Consider the following 21,017-nt stretch of genomic DNA (forward strand, 5'->3'; position numbering starts at 1 on the left):
TCTGCTAATGGCAGACAGAGAGTTTTGTCTGTGGCCCGGGCAGAACTCTGGAGCTTCACCCAGCCCCAGTCCTCTCCGAGATCTCCGGCAATCCCTAGCCCCACGGGGGGGGCAACGGCAGCTGGGGGTGGCCCCGCCCTCTGGGATTCTCTCCGGGACTTTCCTGGAGTTGTGAATGCTAGGCGTGGCCCCTCCACTAATGGCAGACAGAGAGTTTTGTCTGCTGCCTGGGCGGAACTCTGGAGCTTCCCCTCCAGGGCACCGAGTCGGCCTCTGGAGCTTCACCCAGCCCCAGTCCGCTCCGAGATCTCTGGCAATCCCTAGCCCCACCATGCAGGCAGTGGCAGCCGGGGGACCTCCGTACCCTCAGCGATTCTCTCTGGGACCCTCCGGGCGCCGTGAACACTAGGCGGGATCTCCCCGCCAATGGCGGGGAGAGACTCTCCCTGTGGGCTCAGGTGTGTAACTCTAGAGTTTCCCTCTGCGTTTAGGAGTAATTGAGGGGGGTTTAGGTAGGGTTCTGGTCACCTGTTTCCACCGTCACTCCTCTGTTGTGTGCTCGCTCCTGCCCTAGATGTGTGTTGATCTTCTGGGGGGCGTCCGTTGGAAGAAAGCCGCTTGCAGGTACTAGGCTGTTCGGTTGGGGTCAGAGAGTTTTCACCTATTTCCACATCCTCCCAGAGGAAAGTCTGTCCGCCTTCCGATGTATAGTCGTGTGGGTCTCTCAGACGTCCTGAGATGCTGTCTGGATATCCTTTGTTAAGCGATAAGTGTCCAAATAATTGTAGACTCGAAGGGGGAGAGACAAAGAGGACTACTCACGGCACCATCTTGGATCTCTTCTTCCATTTTGAGTTAATTTTTGTGAGTGGTGTAAGATAGGGTTTGAGGGGCCTGCCCCCCGGGGCGGAGTGGTTAAGTTCGAGCTCTCTGCTTTGGTGGCCCAGGGTTTCGAGGGTTAGGATCCTGGGCGCGGACATAGCACCACTCCTCGAGCCATGCTGAGACGGCATCCCACATAGTACAACTAGAAGGACCCACAACTAAAAATATACAACTATGTACAAGGGGGCTTGGGGGAAAAAGGAAAAATAAAATCTTTAAAAAGAAAAAAAAATAGGGATCGAGTTTCATTCTTTTTTGTGTGGCTATCTAGTTTTCCCAAGACCATTTATTGATGAGACGGTACTTTCCCATTGTGTATTCTTGGTTCCTTTGTTGTAAATTAATTGACTGTATTGCGTGGATTTATTACTGGGCTTTCTATTTTGTTCCATTGATCAATGTGTTTGTTTTGATTACTATAGCTTAGTAATATAGTTTGAAATCAGGAAGTATGATGCCTCCAGCTTCATTCTTCTTTCTCAAGATTGCTTTGGCCTGGTGACTTCTATAACTATTTAGTTTCTTTTATTTTTACTGCAAGAAACTCAATCAAAATTTGTGGCCCATCTCTAGCTTACCTATGATTTTAGCTTATTTTTCCCAACCCAATTTTATAATCTGCTCCTTTTTAACCTCTTGTGTGTATGTTAAGTGAGCTGCCTTAAATTCTTTTTAGAAGTTATATATGATAAAAATATATAATTATAGCTTATTTGGAGGATTCATCGTTAATTTTCTGTGTCAGACAGGCTCTAACGTTGTGCGAAGGCTTGCATTAACCATGTACGTCCAACATGAAATATAACTTCCCCATTCATCTTCAGACATGTTTAAAGCAATTCCAATCCAAGATGATACCAATCCGTAAGTACTGTGGTCTACCTCATGGATGGAGGATTCTGAAATTTGGGATTGAAGGAAATAGGAAAGGATCAGAGAGAGAGCCTAGGAAGATAACATCAATTTTGAAGGAGGAAGTGATATCTCTTCTGAAACAAAAGATGAGAAGGGATGGAGGCAAAGACAGAGATATTCTAATGTGGATAGAAGGAGAGACGAAGGAATATACAAGTGATGGTTCAAAATTTTAAGGAAAGAAAGAAGTAAAGGGAAGATTTAAAGTAATCTGCGTGAAAAGGGAGGAACACCGGTTAGTTCTGATATGACCAGCCCCATTGGGGTGACAGAAGTCAATAGAAGAGTAACAACAACAAAAAGAGCGAAAAAGGTCATTTCAACAGTTCATCAAATTTCTACGAGTGTTACCATTTTAAGATACTGTGTAGGCTCAGGGTCAGAGAAGATAAAATCCCATTCCTTGCGGTTGTCACACTTAATGGGAAGGCCACCACCAGAGCCCAGTTGAAAACAGACAAAAGTGAAATACTAGCATAATCACATGACAATCTTCAACAATGCTTCTCGGACTTAGGAGGAGAGGGAGATGAGTTGGGGTTGTGAAGGTTCAGATCTACCAATGACCTTGTGGAGGTATTCAAGGCAGTACCAGTCCTGGTGAACCCGATGCCCTGCCTAGGAAAGGAGATATGTAGAGTAAGAGAAAGTACTGCTCCTGTGTAGAGGGAGTGGAACAGGTGTCCAGAAAGGTGGTGCCACCTATAAGGGGCCATCAATTTAGAGATCTTTTAAGTGATAAGAGACCCCGAGGTTAAGCCCTGAGGGTGAGTCACTGAGACAGTGTAGAGGGACGTGGACGAGCAAGAAGTGTTGTGAAGATGTAATAAGGGCTTGCATATGTCATAATGTGATGTAAACAAATAGGAAGTACTATACAGGGATTGTGGGGAGTTGGCTCCCCACAAATCTGAGAGAGACCAGAGCATGTAAGGTCCTGCTCACCCATGAGACTATCTACAGGAATTCTGATTCTAAAGTCGTCTCCATTTATATTGGCTTATCTTTTTGAGACACTAAGTTGTTTCTGAGCTGCCTTGCCATGAAGATTCATTACATTTTCTTAGCTCTTCTTTTCTTTGGCCTGTTATCTGTCTCAGGTAAAACTTTAGCAAAAATAAGGGAAGAGTTGACACAGATGAGAAGGCTATAGGAAATGACACAACAGCCATCTGTTGGCAATGGTAGTACTTTGTGGTGGTCAAAGAATGTTTTGAATGACTGAATCGTTATTTCTTTACAAATGACTCCTTGAGAATAGAATAGAATTTGGAGAATTCCAGAATTATCTTTCTATTTTATACCAAATTTCTCACCTCAGCTATAAGGTAGAATCTCAGATTATTTCCAAGGAGAATATAGGGATTATCTCCTCTACCCCCTCATTTTACAAAAAATGATTTTGAGACCTTGAATCCAGGTCCTCTGCCTCCCAGTACACCATGCAAATTTTATTTCCACTCTCATGGTTCTCTGCTTATTATAAGGAAAGTACAAATAGTATTCATTTCACAGAGTTTCATTGTGAGCCTGAAATGTGTTAATCCATGTAAAGGGCTTTTAAGAAATACTTGACAAATAGTAAGTGCCCAATAAATGTTAACTATTGTTATTATCATTATTACATTTTTCACCTCTTCTTTAATTTAGTCCCTTCAGTAATTTTTCCGTTCGGTCAAAGAATATCCTCTCAGGATGAGCCCAGAAAAAACTGAAGCTACTGGAGTTTATCTTTAGAACTTCAGGTACCCAGGAAGTGATAAGGGCCTGATAGGGCTAAGAATGGAAAGGAAGGGATGGAGAAGAGGGACAATATCAGGAAGATGAAAACATTGATGGCATGAGGGTGAGAAGAGGGAAGAAGCGTCAATGATGGGACATGGGGTTGGGTTGAGTGATTTGGAAAGTTTTGGTGCCATTAATAGAAATTTGAATTCAGGGAAAAGGAGCTGGTTTGGGGATGAAGCCAGTTAAAATGATTCCAGAAATGGTTACTTTGAAGTGACAATGAGTCATCCAAGTGGAAATAATCTAGCTGCTAGACAAGTGGAGATATGAAACTAGGAGAAAGCTTGTGGCTGAAGCTAAACATTGTGGGACCTTCCAAAAAAGTATGACAGTTGAAATTATGTGACTAGATTACTACTTCAAGGTACTTCTCCCTCTCTCCTTCTCTCTGGCATATTATGTTCTGGGCACAGTGGTGATAGGCGCTGTGTGTTAGTGGAGGACAGAGGCAGTATAGAAAACTACCACACTCTCTTCCTTTCTTCTCCTCCTTTCTCTTCTCCCCTCCACTTTGCTCTCTCTCTTTCTCTATTTTTTGTTCCTGAATATATAAGGAAGCTTACAAATTGTATCCAATGAGTTTTTTTAAAAGCTAAGTAGGGAGATTCAGGCAGAGGAAAATCAGCTTAGAAAAAGTAATTTGGAACAGTGATGATATTATGTTCCAAAATGATCCCTGGGTGAGGTTGCTGAAAGTGGAGGGTAGAGAAAGTCCTTGATGTGGATTTCAATTAGGAGTAGTGTAGTCTAGGCTCCCTCCAGAGAAACTGCACCTAAGCTTTATGTACCTGTTGCCCCCACCTGAACGGAGTGACAGGACATCCAGCATGGCATGGTCTTCTACAAAGTTCAAGGCCTTTTTTGTAGGATGGTCCAATAACTCTGGACTTATCTGGTTGACAGGGAGGTAAATTGGTCTTCCACAAAACGTCAGGAACACCTGCAGTCCTTGTCAGTTCCTTTAAAAATCTATTTTTAAATCTGATTAAAAACTGTTTTGTTCCCATGGGCCATTATCACCTTTAATTCCATAAGTCTTTATATTTGCAGTCTCTACTAGAACTTCGTAAATGTATCTGCAAATAAATGTAGTCCCCTGTTTTTGTTTATTTGTTAACTTATCTATCTGCTTATTTTTAGGAACTGAAGATACTCATGAGGTCGTTAGCTTCCTGGACTGTAAAAATCAAACATTGTGCAATTCCTCAAATGAGGATGGAAGCTGTTCTCGTGCTAACCTAGAGCTTGGAATGTGTGTCTTGCGTTTTAGACATGAGAAGCTAACCTTAAAGAAGTAGAAAATCAGGAAGACAGGATGCTCAACTCCCTTGTCTTATGAAAAAATAAAGTTTGTTTTCTTTTCTCTCTCTTCTTTTCTATAGTGACACACTTATTTATTTATTGATAGTTCAGACAAAAGTTTATCAAGGAATTACAATGAGAGCCAACATCTGTTCTTGAGTTCCAACAGATCCGAGAATACAGGTTAATAAAACCAAAGAACACCTGTTCTGTCTGGGTTGGGGTGGAAAGCTTGGGGGAGTGTGAAGTGCCAGAGAAAAGGATCTGAAGGGGCATCTATAGCGTGTCTGTGAGATACGGATAGGGCACGTGGCAATAGAAGTTATTAAGTTTTACTCTAGATTAGGAAGAGTTGTGGGAGATTAGAATTTGCCAACCTAAAATGTGTCTCTTTGGTTTGATTGTTTTTAAGAACAAAATGCTGGGGGCCAGCCCCATGGCCGAGTGGCTAGGTTCACATGCTCTGCCTTGGGGGCCTGGGGTTTTGTGGGTTCAGATCCTGGGTATTGATGTGATGCCACTTGTTGGGCCATGGTGAGGTGGTGTCCCGCATGGCACAGCCAGAGGGACTTACGACTAAAATGTGCAACTGTGTACTGGGGGGCTTTTGGGAGAAGAAGAAGAAAAAAACAAAATACTCAGAAAGAAACTTTGACCTTCCCCCTAACTGCCTAAAAGAATTTAAGATAGAAGGCCTGTCCCAGAAAGGAGCTATCATCATAAATAACTCTGGGTGTGGTAGACAGGAAGGCACTTAGCAAGGCCCATTTTTTTCTTTTTTCTTTTTGTTTAGTTTTAAGCGCCACCCCCCACTTTTTTGTGGTGAGAAAGATTGGCCCTGAGCTAACATCTGTTGCCAATCTTCCTCTTTTTGTTTGAAGAAGAGTGGCCCTGAGCTAACATTTGTGCTCATCTTCCCCTGTTTTGTTTGTGGGATGCTGCCACAGCATGGCTTGATGAGTGGTGTAGATCTGCTCCCCAGATCTGAATCCAGGCAGCTGAAGTGGAGCATGCCAAACTTAACCACTATGCCACCAGGCCTACCCCTTAAGGCCCATTTTTTTGAAGTTCTGTCTCGTTGTCTATAGATGGTCCAGCAAACATTTGTTACCAAACATTTGCTTTTCCATCACCATGTGTCTTGTCTTCCTCCCCTTTAAAGTCCCAAACCACTACCGCCAACATCTTTCTTTGTCTTTAGCTGAAGATGATATTTAGGGTGGTGGCTTCAGCCATTTTGGTGAGTTACTCAGTTTTTCTGGGTTTCATCAATCTGTACATGCTATTAAATTTGTTTGATTTTCTCTTGTTATTCTGTCTCATGTCAATTTAATTCTTAGCCTGAAGCCAGGTACTTGAGGGTTACTGTAAAATATTCAATAAGAACATGATTATTCTTGACCTTGTTCCCAACATAGACACAGATGAAAAGAAGTTAATCTTGTTAATTTGCTATTTTCTTGTTTAACCAGAAGGGTGACTCACAGGTCATAAGGATTTATGAGCTTGTTTTGCAGTAAAAAAAGAACACCTTCAAGAAAGTTATGATCACCAGATAACCAGCGCCAGCTGCTGAGAAGATGCTGAGAAGTCTGATTGCCCAATGACTTATCTGGAGTGAAAGAAACGTGGATTTCCCTTTCGTTTCTCTGAAACTCCTCTTCCCAAGCCTCTTAGCTCTATAAAACCCCCTGCTTTCTTCTTTTGTTAAGGTGGATTTGAGAGAACCTATCCTTCCGCCTTCTTATTCTGACCAATTGAACAAATCTTTCTCTGTCTCCAAGCACGGATGTCTCAGTCATTGGCTTGTTGCACATCAGGCACGCAAATTTGAGATTAAGAGGTTCGGTATTAAGACCAGCCACGAGAACCTAGAGGGTATAGGGATAGTTCTTCCTCTAGAGAGTCTTTCCTCTATGTTTTGCAGATTTTGGTAAAGTCTTCATATGCTTTTAAAGATTACTTTTGGCTCAAAATCTTGGATTGTAAGATGTTAGTGTTTGTGTCATGATTCCTTTTCCTGCCTTTAGAAGTCAAATACCCACATATTACCCAGACCGGGTAAAGTAGGAAAGTGGTTCCTTGAGCTTGGGACTGTTTCCCGTTGCCCCCCGTGCCTGTGATGCCCAAACTATCTGCAGTGACTATTTGCATGCCCCTACTCAGCATGCAAACAAGGCCGTGCTCCCCAAGTACCCTATTCATCAAGGTTCACTGATTCCACCACACCAACTTCCCTCTGGAACTGCTCTGTTAGATTTTTAGGAAAAAACAACCTGATTGAACAATTTTAATTTGTATGGAAAGACTGACTACTTATGCAGAAATATCTGCATTTTGAATAGGAAGCTTAAAGCTAGTAGTGAATTTCAGACTATAGAACTAAAGTGAAGAATTTCAGGCAAATATGGGTCTATCAGCCAGAGTTTTGGCTGCAAATAGATGAGACATTCAAAGAGGTTCCCAAAGGTTTGGGCAGGGCTACTGTCCAGGAATGGGGTAGCAGGCAGGGAAGGAAATGGAGGGATGGAAACTTTAACTAACAGGTTAACTAATAGGCCTCCCCTGGAGGCCCACAGGGAGGGAGCAAGAGGGAGTTCCCCAAACACTAGCAAAGGAAATACAAAGGAATAGCCAGGGAAAACAGCAAGGGAACAATGGTTTGACTTTATTAATAGAAGGAGAGACAGCAGTAAGGCTTATAAATGGAGATATTGGTATGGGATGTGCTTAGAGGCAAAAGTTTTTGCTTGCCTGCTTGTTTAAAAATTCAGTGTGGCAGCTGCAGGCCCTGCGTGAGTCAGAAGCGATGTGGCGTCCCAGAGGGAAGCTGCCCCTTCTCCTGTGTCCTGCCCTGACCCAGGTGAGCTGGGTCCCTTTGTGATGCTGATGACAGTGCCCAAGAGGGGAAAATGAGGATGGCTCCCTCCCACCCCCACCCTCAGTCTTCCCAACCTGCCACCAGCCCTCCAGCCCAGCCCAAGGGGATCAGATGTCCCTGTCTAGTAGGTTCTCGAGCTTGGATTAGGGGCAGTGGATGTGGCAGTCGTGTGTCCCATGTTGTCGCCCTCCTGCCAAGCAGCCAGCTGCAGGACGTGGCTTTGGAGGTGCTACGCCAGTCCCTCCTGGGCTGCAGTGGGAAGACCTGGCCCCCAGATGGTGTGAGAGACACAGGCTGGGCCAGGCTGGCTATTCCAGTTCCCACAAAGCCCGCTCTGTCTTGTGGATCAGGGAAATTATAGCTCTAGTCCCTGCTCCCAATGTTCTGTGTGCTTTAGAAAATGTGTATTAAAAACATGTAAAATGTACTGTTTATGCTTCTCACTGATACACATTCATCATTTCCTGTTTCTGTCCACCGCCCCCTCCCCCAAGCCAATGCCCAGGGATGGTTGCACTAATTTTCCAATTGGCCTCCCAGCCTTGGGCTTGCTCTCAAATTCATTCTTCACAGACCCGCCAGAGAGACTGTGTGCATGTGTATCTGTGTGTGTGTGTGTGTATGAGAGAAAGAGAGAGAGAGAGGATTCCATGGCTTATCTCTTTCTTTGGAGGGAAAGAGCTGAATTTCATATGCACAGAATCACGTGTTTACTGGTGTGGATACTCGGAGAGGACTTGAGTGTGTATATGGTGTGTGTCACTTAGAGTCTCTGGGAAATGAGTGCTGGAGATTCCCATGAGCTGCGCTTTTGCTTTGGGAAGCCAAGGCACACCAAGATCACAGTCCCCGAGTCAGTGGGGCTGAGAAATTAGAAAGGATAGACCACTATTCCAACCATGGCTATGTTGTAAGCTGGAGAGAGTTGCAAGAGGTACACCCTTCATGCCCCCTCCCCTAAACTAGCAAACAAAAAACAGTAACATCAATGAGCAATGGCAAAAACAACCAGGCAAAATGATGATAATTAATACATAGTACTTGCTCAGTTATCGGTGGGAGGTAGGTAGTATTTATCACTTGAGTACATATGAGGAAACTGAGCCACCTGAGAGGTTAAAGAGCCTTCCTGGGAGCACGCAGGTTGTAAAGGGTGATGCTGTTGTAGGGGAAGAGCTATTCCCCTACCCTCTAGGTCCTTCTGGTTGGCCTAGGAATTAAGCTGACATGAGACAGAATAACAGGAGAAAACCAAAGTTTAATAACATGTATACATGCGAGAAACCCAGGAAAACTGAGTAACTCACCAAAATGGTAGAAACCACTGCCTTAAATACCATGTTAAGCTAAGGACAAAGGAGGATGTTAGAGGTAGTGGTTTTGAACTTCAAATGAAAGGAAGGCAATTCACATGGAGAGGGAAAAGCAAACATCTGGTAAAATCTATAGACAACGGGACCTGAGAGAGAAAACTTTGGTGAAAATGGGCTTAGCAAGGTTTCTTCCAGTCTACCATACCCAGAGTTATCTATGGTGATGGCTCTTTCCTGGGACAGGCCGTCTATCTTAAATTATTTTAGGCAGTTAAGAGGAAGGTCAAAGTTTCTTTTTGAGTTTTTTTGTTCTTAAAAATAGTCAAGCCAAAGAGACGCATTTAGGGGTGGCAAATTCTGATCCTCCCCACTGGGATTCAAATCCAAGCAGTGCGAGCCTTTACCTACTGTCCAAAGAAAGCAATTGAAAGCAAGTGTACAACTTGAAGGATAAACTTAAAGCAACGTATCATGACAACGGCTGGAACAAGTTCATAGCAGGCAAAGCCAACTAGCTTGACTGAGCAAAAGTTGGGGGTCCTTTAATTTCTACACAAGGAGACATGTTGCCCTTTTAAGTAGAGTGAGAGGGAGCTGTAGATAGCAACAGGATTGCAGGTAATACGCAGGACAGGAACAAATTTTAAAACATAGTCCATGAAATAAATGTCCTTTCAGTCTGTAATAACTCAAATGAACTCAGGTAAAAATATAAATACATTACAAGAGACTGCAATCTCTTTTAAGAAAAATAATTATGTGTATTAATATCAGAAGAATATCAATTGGGATGAACCCGGATCTTGTCCCATTAAGATTAGACAATGAAGCCAAAAGACTTTGAACTTTGAACTCAACCATGATATATTCAGATGTGTGATGCATTGTTCTTGGGATAACTGGAAAATGGAGTACATTTCAGTAAATTTTTATGTGAATTTATACTATTGATTGACAAAGAAATGTGTTAGGCATTACCCATTTTCCAAGCAATGTTAAAAACATTAATAGAATGATTTTGAAGTTCCCAGCCACATGGGGAAGCACCGTTATTGAGAGTCTGTCTCCTTGAGCAGCATCCTGGTAGTGACTGCTGGAGGAAAGACTTCTGAAGGTGGCTCTGCCTGAACTGACCATCTGAGCAGTCTTGGGACCTCCTCCTCATGGCCAAGGAAGCAAATATTGGAACCTTTCCTTGTTAGAAACAGACTATGAAAACAAATGATCATATTTTAAATTCAATTTAAGTCGATAAGTTTGTTGGGCATTTGCTGTTTGCTACCTAGTCCCAGTTTAAATACGATTCTGCATTTGCGAGCCTCTTGATCTTATTTATGTAACAAAACCATTTACACTTCCATAATACAAATTGTTTCTTACAGTTGCCTGAAATAATAGGATGATGCTTTTATCCACCAAGTTGACAAAGATATTTAGTGCTGGTAAGGGGGAAGAAAGTTGGTGTAATCTTTCTGGAAAGCTGTTTATCAGTCTGGATCAAGAGACTTTAAATGCTCTTTAATCTAATAATTCCACTTGCAGTTCTATACAAGAAATAATTAGAAATATGGAGAGAGATTGGGAGAGAAGTGTATTTATTACAGTCTTTTTTTTTAGTTGCTATCCTCTTGTATCTGACCATAGATGTTGGAGTTCCTCACTGTTCTCATTCTCCGCTCTTTCCCAAGACCCCTTCATCTTGCCAGTAATTTTGTTTACCTCCTCATTGTAGGAACTTGCATGTTTTCTTCTCACAGCACAGCGAAGTGACTAATTGACACTTCTACTTGGATGTCTCAAAGACATTCCAAATTCAGGAGACCAAAATTCAACTCATATTTTTCTACTTGGTCCTCTTCCAGGTTTCCTATGAGAAAACCACGTCATTCCGGTACTAAAGAGACTTCAATAACTTCTCATTGCTCTTAAAATAAGGTTCTGCCATGGTAATTACAAGGATGAAAATCAAATTCTAGAAATTAATATAACCAAGCTGGATAATTTATTGAACTTGTTTTTTCCTTCCAATTTTAGGTTGTTGAATATGACACTGACCTACTGGATATTAAACCAAGTGGAAATATACCAGATGTCTGACCCTGACATTCCTTTAGCTCAACTGGTCATTTTAATTTTCTTGCCAGAGTCTTATTATGGGTAGTAATAAGGTGATCCTTGAAAATAGAATTGAATTTCTGGCATGAAAAGTGCAAAGTATATATAATGATTTTCATTATTGAGTTTTGTTGGTTATTATTATCCTAAGAAGTATTCTGTTGTGGATTCAAAGTAGGGTTCTTTTGTTTGTTTGTAATTCAGAAAACTCACTGAGACCGGAGCAGAAACAGATGTGTCATCATTAGGCTATCCTTAAATAATTTATGCAGAATTATTTTGTTGGATTTGCCATTGCAAAGAATAGAAGAAAATAAAAACCAAAACAGTAGACAGAAAACCCAAATCTATTCACTCAGCTCAAGGAATGTACAACCTAATAAGGCTGACAAACATACAAACTTTGTGGTGTTGAGAGCACCAGTTCTCCAGAGCAGTGCTGCTCAGCAGGGGCTGCACATTAGACTCACCTGGGAGCTTATAAAAGTTCGAATGCCCTGGCTGAACCTCTGGGAATGTGATCCAGGATGAGCACTTGTTGAAGCTCCCCAGGCAATTTCAATGGGCAGTCAAGTTGGAGAATTAAGTATGAGTGTATCACCTTGTTAGTGAATTTCATTCTTTTAAACCTTGAGAAAGCCTTTTAAATAGAAGCCTGAACTTAAAACAAATGCAAATTTTAATGTGGGGATCACAAAAGCAGATTTGGAGTTCTTTTAATACTGTTCCACTGACTGAGAAGGGGAAGAATTAGGAACCAAGATGGTGTGACTTTAGGCAAGAAAGCAATGTGCAAAAAGATTCTTAATTCATTGTGATACTTCAAAACTCAACTTCTTAGATTGGGGGAAGGAAACATGAGAAAACAAACTTGTTTCATGGCAGTCTCTGAAAACGTGCTCATCAGCATGCCTTGAAATCCAAGTGTGAAAAGAAGCTTCGTGGAAGCCTGTATCTTTCCTGTGGAGGCACTGAGGGTGCTGATTTTAGAAGCATTCACTTGTGGTTTATTTTTTGGCTCCTGATGATTTTCATTTATTCACATATTCAGGTTGGAATAGCACTTCTGATTAACTAATTTTCTTCCTCTTGAAGATATTGAAGAGGCAGAACTAAAGCTATGCCAGGGGCTTGAACGTGTTCTTCAGGAGCTCTTTCTGAGTATCTTCTCTGATGATACCCTTCATTTTGCCAAGCAGCACGTCTCTTAGCATCTTAGTGGTACTCATCCTCCTCAGAAAGCCACCCCATTCATTGCGAGCTCAGTAGCAGAGAGGAGGTCTCATGCTTATGAGGTACGATTGATATCCAAAAGCTTCTTGGAACAAGCCATAACAAAGTAGAAATTAGCCCCAGGCATTTTCCGGTTAATGCTGTCCCAGCCCTCCTACCATCAAACTGGGTTTAGACCATTTTAACAAAGTCTTCTAAACCATTAATTACTAAAACTTAATAATTGGAGATTTTGAATTCCACACTTTTATTAAATACCGTAAATTATGTTGGTCTCATTTTTAGGAAAGAATAACAAACCCAACTAAATTTATTAGGCAGCACATATTTAGAGGATTTTTTCTTTTAACTGTACTGAAGCTGTAGTTTCAATTAATGAAATTCATTATGTTTTGCAAATAATTGATTCTTATAAATATTGTTCCAAGCATTTTGGTGGAAATGGTATCTGATGAAGATATTATAAAAGTGGCAAGTGTCATGCTTAAATAGAAGAGATTATTAGCGGAAATTGTGTGGATGATGTTATCCAAACCATCTAGGGCCTGACCACTGTTGGAATGAACACTCACACTTGAGGAAACCCTGCTTATTGAATTGCAGGTCAGGTTTAGAGTTGCCTGCACCCTGGCTTTCTGTTCCTAACAGTGATAATGGAGATTTTTCAGAGATCATGCTTAACTTTCATGATCCCTCAGAAGGCTAAGCTGTCATTCAGACATCCCTGCCTCTTTTTATGCCTTGGCCATAAATTTATCATGAATTTTCCTAACCATTTGCTGAATCAGGTTATATTTTTAGCTTAACCTACAAGTCATAGTGTGGGAAATTAAAATGGACAAACAATACCTTCTTCAAATATCAGCATTTTCCCAGAATGCATATAATCACTAAACACGTACTCCATGATTTAATGAGTCCTTTTCCAAAAACTTATTTTTATCAAAGTAATATTTGGATATAATGTTTAAAGTCAAATACTACTATAAGATTTTTAAGGAATAAAAAGAGTTGCCCTCAGATATATCCCCTCCCAACCCTGATTCCGGCTCTGAGCTTTTTAATTTAATCTTTTCCTCTTAGCATGTACCTCTGTGCTTAGCAATTACATGCATATATTACTAGTTCTTGATGTTTCTGTTGTAAACATTACATGTAAGCTTTCTACTCTGGAAAATGATGATTTCACTCTCCTACGTCATCTCTCTCAGACACAGAATATCACACACACACACACACACACACACACACACATTCTCAACTGCACATACTGCCCTTTCCCCATCCTCCTGATGTAGTTATTTCACAATTTTTGCTCGAGTCCTTATTCAATATTTACATCATTATGACACAATTATTCACAGATGACCACACATAGTGTATAACGATTACATTTCCTTTTTTGTGCAGCTTGTTATTTTTCCTGGTATTAATATATTTTGGTGTTTTTTTTTTTTTGTTTGCTTGGTTAGCTGTGTTTTACTAAACACTTAGCATACAGCAGACACTATGCTAAACACTTTACAATATAGTAACAATTTACTTCTTGTGCTTCTCCTATGAGGTAGGTGTTATTATCATCTCCATTTTACAAACAAGGAAACTGAGGCACAGAGCGGTTGGATAACTTGTCCAGGTCATAAAGTCAGTACTTGGCTAATTTGAGATTTGAACCAAGGCTGTCTGATTCCCCGCTAACTACAGCAAAGCACAAACAAATGTCCAAAGCTTTTGATGCCAATGGCCTGAGAGGAGAGTAGTGTTATTAATGAAAATGAAAGAACTGGAGAGATGATCTTGCCTGGATTTTTCTTGGCAAATGGAGAAGAAGAAAATGGTGAATTTAATTTTGGACATGTTAGAATGACATGATGTCAGATTATATAAATACCTGTTCTATAGACAGACATGTGCTTAGGGCAGAAACCTGCATTTGAATATGGATTAGAGAATCTTTAACATAGGGAAAGTAGGTAACAGATGAGAAAGTAAGATTTCATCAACAAGTGAAAATACAGAAAGAAGAGCAGAGGAGATTGAGTTGAACTTTATGGTAAATACATGGTTAAGTTGGGGGAAAAGGAAGAGAAGCTAAAGTCAGAGAGGAACAACCATAAAGATAGGAGGAGATTGAGAATAGGGCTAAAAGCTGAGCATGAAATAAAGAGGGTTAAGTCTTTCAAAGAAATGGAGGAGATTGATGAGTGAGAAAAAATAGATTTGGGGAGAAGGTGGCTATTTACAACCTCCACAAGCTAATATAAAAATTAAGTATAGATCACAGTAGATATTACTACATTTTATTTTGTCTTATTTGTTTTTAAATTTTATTTTGTTCCATTTCTGGCATTTTGTTGTTTGTTTGTTTGGGGTAGACAGAAAGAGAGAAGTATTATTGTTTCTCCTGGTGTTTCTAGGTCAAGCCCTGGAAATCTCTCCCAGAACTTCAACACCGGCAAAGTCAGAAAACCATAGACTGTTAGCAACGAGAAGCACCTCGGGAGTTCATCCTGGTTCATTTCAACTTATTCGTGGGGAAATTGAAGCACACAATGGTTGAGTGACTCTGGGTGGAGAAGCTCCCTGAGATGGGCCTGGAGGTCTGAGCTGATCCACATGGCTTTTCCTTCTGCTGTGTCTCAGTGCAGCTTTGGAACAACAGGCAGAGTCAGCTGAAAGCCTTACAGTCTCTTCCGATTTCCATTTATCTCAACTTGCACGATGAGAGGGAGACCCAAGACCGAATGAAGACATTTTTAAAAATCCTCCATTGAGTCAGAGTGTTGAGCTGTGTTTGGTTTGTTTAGTTCAATGCTTTGGGGGCCTCAGTGCCTCTTTTAGGTATAATAAGAACATATTTAGAATGGATAGTGTCAGAATGAAATACTTACTCTTTCTGGAAATGGATATTTATTTAAAGACTTTAAAATTGTAACTTGTAGCATTGAGAATAACAGTGGTTGAGATTTTAAGAATGAATTTCTGTATAATTTTGTGTAGTTTAGCACATCACCATAGAGACAGGCTGCTGGAGTCAGCCCTGTGATTTTTCTACCTCTGTCGCCTGTCCTTCTGGCCATTAACACATCTTTTCACTCATAAGCCAAGAGATTTGCTTGTACATGTTTAGGAGTGTAAACCAACTGACAATAAATATCAGAGTATCGGGGAACCCAAAGGAGGTGTGTGTCATTGTTTTGGGAGGGAGCTGTAAGCTAGTTTGTAATATCAAAGAACGTGTCTGCCATTTCAAACTACTAAACTCCTAGACTAGTGAAGGTTGGAAGCGGTACATGTAGGTATCTATATAAACATGATCATAGAATTGTGAGCTTGCTTCAGCTTGTGTGTCTTTGGATTGTTCTGTTCTCAGTGGCACTGAGGCAACTTATCCAATTTTGTGCATGACATTGGTAAAGGGGAAGAAAGAAATTTTGTTTTATAGTTTAAACTTAACCAAAAACTTGCTACTTAAAAAAATCAAAACAAAAACCCTTAAGTGCTTTGACACCATTTTCATCTTTCAGCTCTATGAGAGTAATTTTCATTTAGCAGTAGCTCTCCAAAACCTGAATCTCCACAAGAAGCAGTTAACAAACACTGCAAGGATCACCTCTATGCCAAAGGTAAAGCTGGGGAGCTGTTGCTTATGTTACCGCACAAAGGGCACAATCTGCTTGCTGAGAGACAAAAGCCGATCATCAAGAGGCAAGATGGTGGCAGAGAAAGGGCATTTTATTACAGCTTGATAGCAAGAGGGAAGGTGGCTGACTAATGTCCGAAAGAACCATCTTAAGGGGGCGCAGAATCTTGAAGCAGTTAGATAGGCCAGTGGGTTATAGGGGAGGGGGTTAGGAATGTTGACCCTCTGGTGTTACGGACTGGGAGTTGCCACACCAGATCTTTCAGTTTTCATTGATGATGGCTATCAGCATAGACTCTCTGTTTGGGGCGTCATCACATTCCTAAGGAACTCAAAAGAAAGACGGTATCGTCTTATCACAGCTGGGCAGTGTGTGCACAAGCAGGGGTCATAAAATCTACAGAACAGTTGGATCTCCTGGAGGGTGCAAATCCAGCTGGGTTAGTTAGTCAGCAATCATTCAAAGTTAAGACGTGGTCTCTTTTCTACAATATGGCTTCCCTTATGTCAACCTTGTGTTGAGCTGGCTTCACTTGGAATTTTAAAAAATGTGCAAATGGTAGGAGTATAATGTGCTTGCTTTGTCACAGCATATTTTCTTGAAGGTAACCAATAGCCATGTATTTCCAGGGGCAGCACACAGCATCATGCAAAATATATGAAATACTCCAGCCCACAAGACACAATACATTGCTTGGTTCATATCAGGCAGTACCATAAACTATTTTTGTGCATATTTTATGCTGCCTCATACTTTGTTGTTGTTTTTTTAAGTAAATATTTTTCCGATTGTAGAGGTCATAGTACCCTGTGTTGAGAATTTGGAAAATGAAGAGAGGTACAAATCCCACCAACCATAGTGTCTTCTGCATTTGCTAAAGTGATGACAGCACTCTCAAATATGTAAATGAAAGAGACTTTAAGAACAGATTTTTTCTTTTCTTTTTCATTAAATTTATGTCTAATATAGCAAGCTTAGGGAGAAATTAGCCCTTCTGACTGTTCTTCAATGTCATTTTACTTATATAGATATTATTACTGCTACTAATAATAAACTTTCTCCCTGGGCACTCAGCACATGTCAGGCGGAGTGGTGAGCACTATACCTGAGTTGTCTCACTTAATCCTCACAAGAAACCTAGGAGACTGGCGTTATTCCCAGTAACTTAATACAGGTGGGTTAGTGGAAGCATGGAGTGATTATATAATTTGCCCAAACTCATGCAACCGGTAATGAGAGAAGGAAGATTCAAATCTCAGTCCTCTGAAATCATTACTCTGCCTAATCAGGAAAGGAACAGAGGGAAGGAGCTAATTTACTGAGCTTCCGCATTATGTAAGACACGGTACTGGTTACCTCCCTTGCTAATTTTATTCAATCCTCACAACCTCACAAGATAAACAACGTTATTGCCATTTATAAATGTGGAAACTGAGGCTTTAGGGGAATTAAATACTTTATTAAAAGTCACATAGCTAATAAGTTATGGTAGAGCTAGGGAAAAGACTCAGCTGTCTATTTCCAAAGCTATCATTTCTACTCAACCATCCAGGAAAACTGTTTTTACCTGCATGGATTTATAATGTAAAACTTTGTTGCCTCTTTATATAAATTTGTGCGGGATAATATACAAACTGGATTTGAAGAGTCTTTAGCCCTGCAGATTTATGCTGACTCAGACTCTGATGTCCGGCTTGGAGAATTCCACCAGAGATTCAATATAAGGCCCAAAGATTGTATTGAACTCACAATCTAATGTCTTGATGTTTTAATATTTAATCTGAATTTTAAATAAATTAGAAACAATAGATACAACACTCGAGCTTCAAAGAGACAGCATATTAAAACTGTGTAGGAGGAATTCAAGTATATTGCTGAAGGTTTTCCCATCAAAAATGTTCTCTCATTTACTACTTAAATAAAAGAAAAATAAATAGGTTTGTCATGTCCCTTAGATTATATTTCTGCCTATAAAATAATTTTTTAAAAAGAAATTATGTATATTAGAGAAAAGTTATAAGAGAAACCTGGGTCAAGAGTGATATCATAGTTTATTGATTCAACAAATATCTATTGACCATACCATTCTAGATGCTGGAGATAGAGCAGTGGAAAAAGCAAAATCCCCACTCCTAAGGAGGTTACTTTCTAGTGGCGAAATGCAGACAGTAAATATATAAGCAAGCTGGTATGTAGTGTAACAGATGGTGAGTTGTGCTGTGGAGAACAATGAAGGAGGATAACGGGAGACAGGAAGGGTGGAGTGAGAGGGGAGGTGACTGTTGAAATAGAAAGGTCAGAGATCTCCCTGTAAGATGGAAGCTATAATTCCTGCCTGAAAGTGATATTGTAAGAATATGGGATAAATAAAGTACTCAAACTCCCTGTGCTGAGCATAGAGGAAGCTATTATTATATTTTATAGATGAGAAAACAGATGTGGATTAGTGAAGTTGAGTTCATTCAGTTGTTGCTAATTGGCAAAGCCAGGATTTGAACTCATGTCTTCTGGCTCTAGACTCTGTGATCTTCTCATTTCACCTTGCAGTTGTGCTGTTTCCCATGGGTTTTAATCACACTTGTACAAATGGACAGACATTGAAAATACTACATGCTCCTGAATGAACCCAAAATAAATGCTTATTTTTCACTTTAATTAAATTTTTCTGTGTGGTGCATTTGTGTTTTGAAACTATATTTACTGTAATCTGTAAATTCTATTAAATATTTAAAAAATTATAATCTCTAAGTATGTGAATTGATTTATATTCATGTGTAGCTAATGTTATATTAGCTCCTTTTATAGCCGCTTGGGTTTTCAAGTTGTTTTTCAAAACTGAGTGCAATTATAGAAAACACATTTGGAATGATGGCATTAGTCAGCCCTAAGGGAACAGCAAAAGTCCTGGGAGTAGTTCTTTGGAGTCCTGTCAAGATAAATAGGGATAGTGATTTAAAATAAAGAACCAGTTGTGCTAATGCCATTATGATACAAAAATATCATTAGATTTGTCATGAGGGATTTTTATATTTGGCAATTCTAGTTGATCATTAAATTGCTCTGAAAAATTGTACCACCAAAGAAATGACAAAGTATTTCAGCAGATATAATTAAAGCTAGAGATGACATATGAAGAGTACATTCAGTTATGAGGAAAAAAGTAGTACCCCAATATAACTGGCAAACACATAAATAAAGTTGCAGAACTTTATTTAGAAGAAGAACTATTAGGCAAACAGTAAAAATATTTGTGGTTGCTAATATCAGAGAATGCAGTTTAAAAGGCAAAATAAGTTATTTTTCCACTCAAATTAGTTAAAGGAAATGATTGAGAGGGTATAATGAAAATAGCACTTTCACACCTTGCAAGTGGAAAGACATGATGCAACCGTCTTGAAAAACAACGTGGCAACGTGAATCAAGAGTCATAAAAAGATTTACACTATTTTAACTAGTAAGTCAATTTATTGATTTATTCTACAAAAGTAAACTAAAATAAGGGAAAAAGTTTGTTGGGGAAGATGTTCATTGCAGTGTTATCTGTAACAGCAAAAATGTTGGAAGAAAAAATATCCAACAATATCATACTACGTAAATTGGGTGGATCCACTTGTTAGAAGATTGTGCAACCAGTAAAAATGATAATGAACATCACATAGCAATATAGAAATGCCTTAAATAGAATCTTAAATGAAAAATGGGTGTATAAAATAGAACGCAGGCTATTATTCTAACCGTATACCATTATGTAGAGAAGACTGAAAGGAAACATATAAAACAGTTTATAACTAATTTAAAAATGGTGGGATTACATATTTCCCCCTCTATTTTTCAAATATTTTGCAATGTTGTTATACTGCTTTAATAATAAAATTTTTAATTCATAGTCTATTAATGATATTCTTCACTTATTTCCAGAATGGCTGTAATGTCAGCTGAAATATGAAATTTTCTTCTGCGCACCAATATTTTCGAGAATGTCATATGCTCAAGCAGTGTGTGGTAAGACGCATCATTTATCTCTGAATTGGGCTGATATTAATTTTCAAGGTAACAAATCTGTTTCCTCTATGGAATTAAGTTTCTGCTAGAGAACTTACTCTTGCTATGCTAAACAGTAGTTAACAAAAAGCCATTATTTTCAAGTGTCGAGTGCTTCCTATACTAAAATGTTTTTATACATTCATAACTCACAAACAATCAGCCTGATTACAGCTCTGGGATCTTAAAAATGCATTGGGACAGCATTTTCATATGCCCGGCAACCCAGAGGTTCAAACACAGAACTACTGTTTATGAAGGAAGTCATGACTTTTTTACTACTTAGGAAAACCAGGCTATGTGTGCCAGGAGAGATGTATTTAAATCCACGATGAATAAGATCACTTTATTTCTATCTTTCACCTCCTAGATTTCCTAAAACCTAACTTAGAGAGCAATCCACTTCTGTGTGTTGAGCAGAGAACGGTGCAAATAGCTTAAGCTCAAATATTGATGCTATATCCAATTTCGTAGAAGATTACACATTCCTGAGCCTTTATCCTCAAGTCCGCAACTCTTCCTCTGTTCCACCTTTTTTTTTTTTTTAAAGATTTAATTTTTTTCCTTTTTCTCCCCAAAGCCCCCTGGTACATAGTTGCGTATTTTTATTTGTAGGTCCTTCTAGTTGTGACATGTGGGATGCTGCCTCAGCATGGTTTGACGAGCGGTGCCATGTCCGTGCCCTGGATCTGAACCGGTGAAACCCTGGGCCGCTGAAGCAGAGGGAGTGAACTTAACCACTCTGCCACAGGGCCAGCCCCTCCTCTGTTCCATCTTTGATTCCTGGTTCCATCTTTCGGGAATTTACCTAAGATAAACAGGGTTATTCCAGACTTGCTTCTCTCCTTCATCGAGAGACTGTCAACTTCTGTCAACTAAACCTCTAAAATGTTTTTCTTT

The 21,017-nt window shown here is 39.9% G+C and overlaps 1 long non-coding RNA gene across 7 annotated transcripts in view; it reads left to right on the forward strand.

Annotated features, from left to right (window-relative positions):
• Window positions 1-18,733, forward strand: part of LOC106783057 (uncharacterized) — a 59,615-nt gene extending 40,882 nt beyond the window's left edge. For 6 of the 7 annotated variants that reach the window (XR_011437951.1, XR_011437949.1, XR_011437954.1 and 3 more), the window contains 3 exons: window positions 1,635-1,749; window positions 4,729-12,494; window positions 14,850-18,733. This is a non-coding gene — a long non-coding RNA (uncharacterized lncRNA). Of the gene's footprint in view, window positions 1-1,630; window positions 1,750-4,728; window positions 12,495-14,849 lie in introns of all 7 variants that reach the window. The other variant, XR_011437953.1, reaches the window with a different exon arrangement.
• Window positions 18,734-21,017: the final 2,284 nt, after the last annotated feature.

The sequence above is a fragment of the Equus caballus genome, chromosome 4, assembly GCF_041296265.1.
Source record: "Equus caballus isolate H_3958 breed thoroughbred chromosome 4, TB-T2T, whole genome shotgun sequence".
NCBI lineage: Eukaryota > Metazoa > Chordata > Mammalia > Perissodactyla > Equidae > Equus > Equus caballus.